The sequence below is a fragment of the Felis catus genome, chromosome B1, assembly GCF_018350175.1.
Source record: "Felis catus isolate Fca126 chromosome B1, F.catus_Fca126_mat1.0, whole genome shotgun sequence".
NCBI lineage: Eukaryota > Metazoa > Chordata > Mammalia > Carnivora > Felidae > Felis > Felis catus.
Window position 1 is genome coordinate 48,553,798 of NC_058371.1, and position 6,169 is coordinate 48,559,966.

Genomic DNA, 6,169 nt, shown 5'->3' on the forward strand with positions numbered 1-6,169 from the left:
GAAGAGCGGGGCGGGACCCTGTACTTCGCGGTTCCCGCCGGTCCCGCGGGTGCTCGTCGGCCTCCGCCTGTCCTCTGCGGTCTGGCCCGGTTCAGGGAGAAAGAAGCTGCCCAGTTGTGCTGTAGGGCTTCCGTGTCATTGGAAACCTATTAACGGTTTGAAATGGGAATGAAATTTAAGATCCTTCCTCACCGAATCTCTGGAAATCTCAGGTCGGCGAGGTTGGAGAAGAGCGAGCCCTCCACTTCCTGGTTCTGGAATAATGGTTGAGTCTTAAGCATCTGTTTACCACTTTTGCTTTCGTTGTTTACTTATTTTGGCGAGACTTATTCCTGCTCCCTGGGATAAGGAGGAAACAGGTGAGAGAAGGGGGTAGTGGGAAGACCTCTAAAAAAGACACTTTTCCGGTCCGTGCTTCCATAAGTGGGTATGTCACAATCTTTCACGATCTATTTCGTCTTGAGGAAAAATATCACCATTTGCAGCTCTTTTCTGCATGAGATGAGTATTAAAGTGAAATGAATATGGAAAGTGCTTATTACATTAGGCAGACCCCCCCATTAAACCAGAGACATTTAAGGATTTCCGCAAAGTTAGCTATGGAAACTAGAATCCAGGCTGAATCTCTCCAACTCCCCATTCCTGCCTCAGTTTGATCACTTTACAGCCTTCAGATGTAGGATCCCTTTCCCCTGACACATTTCCATTTTCTTGGTTTGTGTTGGAAGACAGCTCATGTGTGTCATTTTTCTGTATTTGAGCAGAGGCACTGACTGCCTTTTTCGGAAAATCTTTTCAGGGATTCTTCTGTGGTGGAGAGCTTTGGAAGATAAATAGTGTCCCCCTCCAGGCAAAGATCCAGCAGATTTAATCTCCCTTATGCGACATTCATTTTCCCTAAGCTTCTAGTGCCTCTCCTATAATGAAGCCTACCATGGCCCTCCTCACCTAGGTTTCTGGTAATTGGGGCTCAGAAAAGTGGCCCCAATGCTTATTCCCAGTAAGTTACCAGTAACTTATATCCCCAGTAGGTTATTCACAGTCACCCGTGTTAGTAACCCACTGCTCTTTGTCTCTGATCCAGGAGTCTCATCTACCAGCATTCTTGATTCTATGACAGGCTAACTTGTTAATTTGCAAGAAGGCTAAAATCTCAGTCCTTTTATAGTTCTTGACAATTGTCTTCCAAGCTTTACCTCAAACACCCCCCCCCCCCGCCCTCCGCCACTTTCCCACGATGCCAAGAGGATGAATACCACTAATTACTGCCTTCTGCAATGTTTCTTATACATGGTTCCTAGTCCTCCTGCATTACCTGGGGAGCTCTCTAAAAGCACAGATCCCTGGCCCACTTTGGTCTACTTGCCTCTGTGAGAGAAAGGCCCAGGAATTTGCATTTTCACATACTCTCCAGTTAATTCTCAGGTACAGTAAAGCTTGAGGCCCACTGTTCCAGAGCTTCTCACCCGAGGAGTCAGATCTGGAGTTTTAGTTATGGATTCAAAAATTAACCTTAGAGGCAGTCTCTGAAAAGACCACAAGATGGAGCTAATAACCCTACCCTCCAGGCATCTCCCTGAAAATCTTGTTTTCTACTTCATTTTCTGTCACTGTGTTGTCTTATCTGTGTGTCCCAGTTACTCTGTCAATCTATGTGTTTTGCTATCTGTGTGTTTCATTTTGTTCTTACAGGGCTTTTTCCCCTGTTTATTGTGTCATTGGTTTTCTCAGACTCTCTGAGTGGGGCCACAAATCAAAACAGGTGAAGAGTAGAAATTGAATATATCTTATTTTCTCTAAGCGGAATTTAAAAGTTAGTATTCAGCCCGTAAGGTTCTCCAGGTTTTCTGGAAATCCAGAAAAGACTTGGTTCTATTCCAAGCCCCAGTACTAGCCAGAGGCATGACCCAGGACATATTACTTCACTTTTCTGGCTTCCTTTCCCTGGACTATAAAAGGAAAGATGGAACTAAATGCCCCTAAGTTCTCAGCAGCGCAGACACTCTGAACTTTTTTATACTTTGCATAATTTCAGTAAAGAGGGTGACTAATACTTACCCAGAGACCAGAAAAGAGAAATCTTGGTGACTATAACCAATCTGTCACCAGCTTCTGTTCCTTCTTTCAGTAGAAAGGAACTTTTTCGTAGGACTTTGAAGTTCAGTTCCTCCCTTGTACCTACTAAACTAATGCAAAAGCCTTCTGGCAGTTCTCGCTGTTGGTGATTTGCCCCATCTCGTACCCCAGACATTCTTGCCAGGCACTGCCACATTCTAGGCCCTTGCTATAACCATGAAAATTAATGTAAGAAATGACAACTATCTTTTAAGTGTTGTGTGACGAAAAAAATCCTAGGTGCAGAAAGGTAAGTATTCTTTTTTTTTTTCCTTTTTAAATCAGTAGGTTTGAAAATGATTATTGCAAATAAAAGGCAGAGAGATTAACAAGATTAGATTTTTTTTTTCTTTTAAAGGCAAAACCCAACTATACGCTGCCTAAAAGGAGCCCACTTTAAATATGAGCATACAAAGAAGTTAAAAGAATAGAAAAAAAGGTATACCATGCTAATAGGAGTCAAAGAAAGCTGGAGCGGCTCTGTTAATATCCAAAAAGCAGATTTCATTTCACAGAATATTACAGGGATAATATATAGGATGGCTGCTGAATGCAACAGTTGCAAAGCTGACAATTGCAAGAACCACTGCCAGACATAGGCAACCAGACGTGCAGACATAACTGAGCTTATTCAACAGAATTACCAAGGAAATCTTTGAGAAAATCACTATAGTCTGATGCTTGATGTGGCACACAGTGATGGCTTAGGCCTTCTCTGAGGCCTAAACCATGGAAAAAAGGAAGGTAGGAGCTCTTATTTGGCTTGAATAATGCAGGGAGAACTTCCATAAGAAGTAGTATTAATGCAAGTAGTTAGGAATACACTTAGGGTAGTAAATTGCCTGCCTCTGGGTCAGATTAGGTTGCAGACTTCTTTTATTTGATCCACATGTTTTTTTCCCCTCTGTACCATTTATCATATATGATCTTGTAAGCCTCAACTTTTTTTTGTTGTTGTTTCAAGTGTTGATTTAAATTCCAATTAGTTAACACATAAGGTAATATTAGTTTCAAAAGTAGAATTTCGTGATTCATCACTTACATATAACACCCAGTGCTCATCACAAGTGCCCTCCTTAATACCCATCACATCTAGCCGATCCTCCCCTGTTATCCCTCCAGTAACCCTCAGTTTGTTCTCTATAGTTAAGAATCTGTTTTGGAGCACCTGGGTGACTCAGTCGGTTAAGCATCCAACTCCTGATTTCAGCTCAGGTCATGATCTCACAGTTCATGAGTTTAAGCCCTGCATCAGGCTTTGTGCTGATAGCATGGAGCCTGCTTGGGATTCTCTCTCTTCGTCTCTCTCTCTGTCTCTCCTCTGTGCTCTCTCTCTCAAAATAAATAAATAAACATAAAAAAATGAGAATCTGTTTTCTGGTTTTCCTCTCTTTTCCCCCCATGTTCATCTGTTTTGTTTCTTAAATCCCACGTATGAGTGAAATCATATGGTATTTGTCTTTCTCTAAGTTATTTCACTTAGCCTAATACACTCTAGATCCATCCATGATGTTACAAGTGGCAAGATTTCATTCTTTCCAATGGCTGAGTAATATTCTATTGTATGTATGTACACCACATCTTTATCCACTCATTAGCTGATGGGCATTTAGTAAGCCTCAACTTTTATATTTTTAGAATCTTTCAAATGTTTATTTATGTTTGAGAGAGACAGAGCATGAGTGGGAGAGGAGCAGAGAGAGACGGAGACACAGAATCCAAAGCAGGCTCCAGGCTCTGAGCTCTGATCTCTCAGCACAGAACCCGACTCGGGGCTCGAACTCGCAAACCGCGAGATCATGACCTGAGCCAAAGTCAGACGCCTAACTGACTGAGCCACCCAGGCGCCCCTATTTTTTTTTTAAATGTTTATTTTTGAGAGAGAGAGAGAGAGAAAGAGAGAGAATGCAAGTGGGGGAGGGTCAGAGGGAGGGAGACACAGAATCTGGAACAGGCTCCAGGCTCCAAGCTGTCAACACAGAGCCTGACGTGGGGCTGGAACCCAAGAAGGGCGAGATCATAACCTCAGCTGAAGTCGGATGCTTAACCGACTGAACCACGCAAGCATCTGTGGCTGTAGACATGCTGAATAGCAGCTGCTCCCTGTGGGAGGGACATTTGTTCTCCAGTTTGCCACAGTCTCTATCCAGCTAGCTTCCCTCACATTCCCTGCCTTGCCTCTGTAGACACTCAAGCTTTCAACCCCTTGCCTGGATTTCCCCAGTGAAGGTTACACCTGGCTGCTATTCACCGTGAAGGAGGCAGGGTGGTAAAATACTCTAGTACAGACAGGCAACTTGGTAACTTGGCAAAATGAAATCTAAACTGATTTTCCATTTTCCAGAAATTTCTCTTTAAGCACCCAATTATTTTACTGCAAATATTTTGAGTAGACATTTTTTGAAATATATTGTATGATTTTTCTTTCTCTAAAACCTAGCATGCAGAATATCATTTGAACGTTCCTTCACAATTTACCAAAACAGACAATAATTACTGTGCTATGCTGGGTCATAAAGGGGTGCCCTCAGGAGTTAATGCAGTAGGTAGGGTTGTTTGTCCCTATTATGTAAGTGGCCACAGATGCCTATGTTTTAAGGGTTCTTAGAGTTGCTAGGCACTTTAGTTTTCTTTCTTTTTCAGAGGTTCTTCTTGCTACCAGCACCAATCTGCCTGTCACAGCCTGCTCTCGATCCCTAGTTAATGCTTCCAACCTAGTGTGAGCTAGGAACAGACAGCCACATTTGTTAGAATTGCGGGTGTCGATAATGGCAAGACAAGGTTCGTACAGTGACGCCTTTGCTTCAGAGCTTATCCATAGGTTGTGGGGACCTGGCGAGCTCACTCACAGGTGGGAGTAAAGGATTGAGGGCCGAGAAGGCCAAAGTCACAGAAGTCACAGAGCTGACTCGAAGTGGGCAGGGCGGGAGGGAAGGCTGCATTTCCACACGGCAACTCTATGGGAGCACCCTCCAGCCCACTGCCCTGCAGCCACGTTGGGGAGCCACAAAAGTGCCAGACAGCAGTGCCCAGAGTTGTGGAAACTGCCTGGCCTCTGTGGCACTGACGCTCTGCCTGTTGCTTTTAAAGGGAAAATAAAAACATTCTTCTGACTTCTCCAACTGCCCTCCCTCTTGGGTACCCAAATTAATTTCTCAGTGGATTTAATATGGCTTTATTTTTCCCAAAGAGATTCACTTTGGCTTATGCCCAGGAATCTGTTTTTTTCCCTCTATGGAAAGATTTTATTTATTTTAACTTTTTCACTATAAACATTTCCAAACACAATATTAGAGAGAATGGTATAATTAACCCCCACATACCCATCATTCAGTTTATGTCAGTTATCAAATTTGCTATTTTTGTCTCACTTCTCCCCTCCACATTCAGGGGGATGGGTGTGGTGGAATATTTTAAAGCAACCATTATTTTTATTTCAGGAACACATTTTTTAAAGTTACAACAGTATTTAATACCTGCCATTTATTGGTAGCTATGAGCCATAGCACTAGCAGGGAAATTTACATGTATTATTTCTAGTCCTTAGACAACTGGGTCAAGTAAATTATTCCCATTTTATAGATGAGGAAATTGAGGTTCAGCCTTGATTTGTATAAAAAAAAATACGCTGAATGATAGTATATTAGGATGCATTTTTTAAAACTTTTTTTTAATGTTTATTTATTGTTTTAGAGAGAGAGACAGAACACTAGCAGGGGAGAGGCAGAGAGAGAGGGAGACACAGAATCTGAAGCCGACTCCAGGTTTGAGCACAGAGTCTGACACAGGGCTCTAACCCATGAACCATGAGATCATGACCTGAGTTGAAGTCAGACGCTTAGCCAACTCAGCCACTCAGGTGCCCCTTAGTTAGGATGCATTTTAAGCTATGGTGACAGAAGAGCCCCCAATGCAGTAACCTGAACAATTTAAGTGTCTCTTTCCTTCTCATGTAAAAGTTCAAGTAGGCCCAGGGGCGCCTGGGTGGCTTAGGTGGTTAGGCGTCCAACTCAGGTCATGATCTCATGGTTCATGAGTTCAAGCCCCACATCAG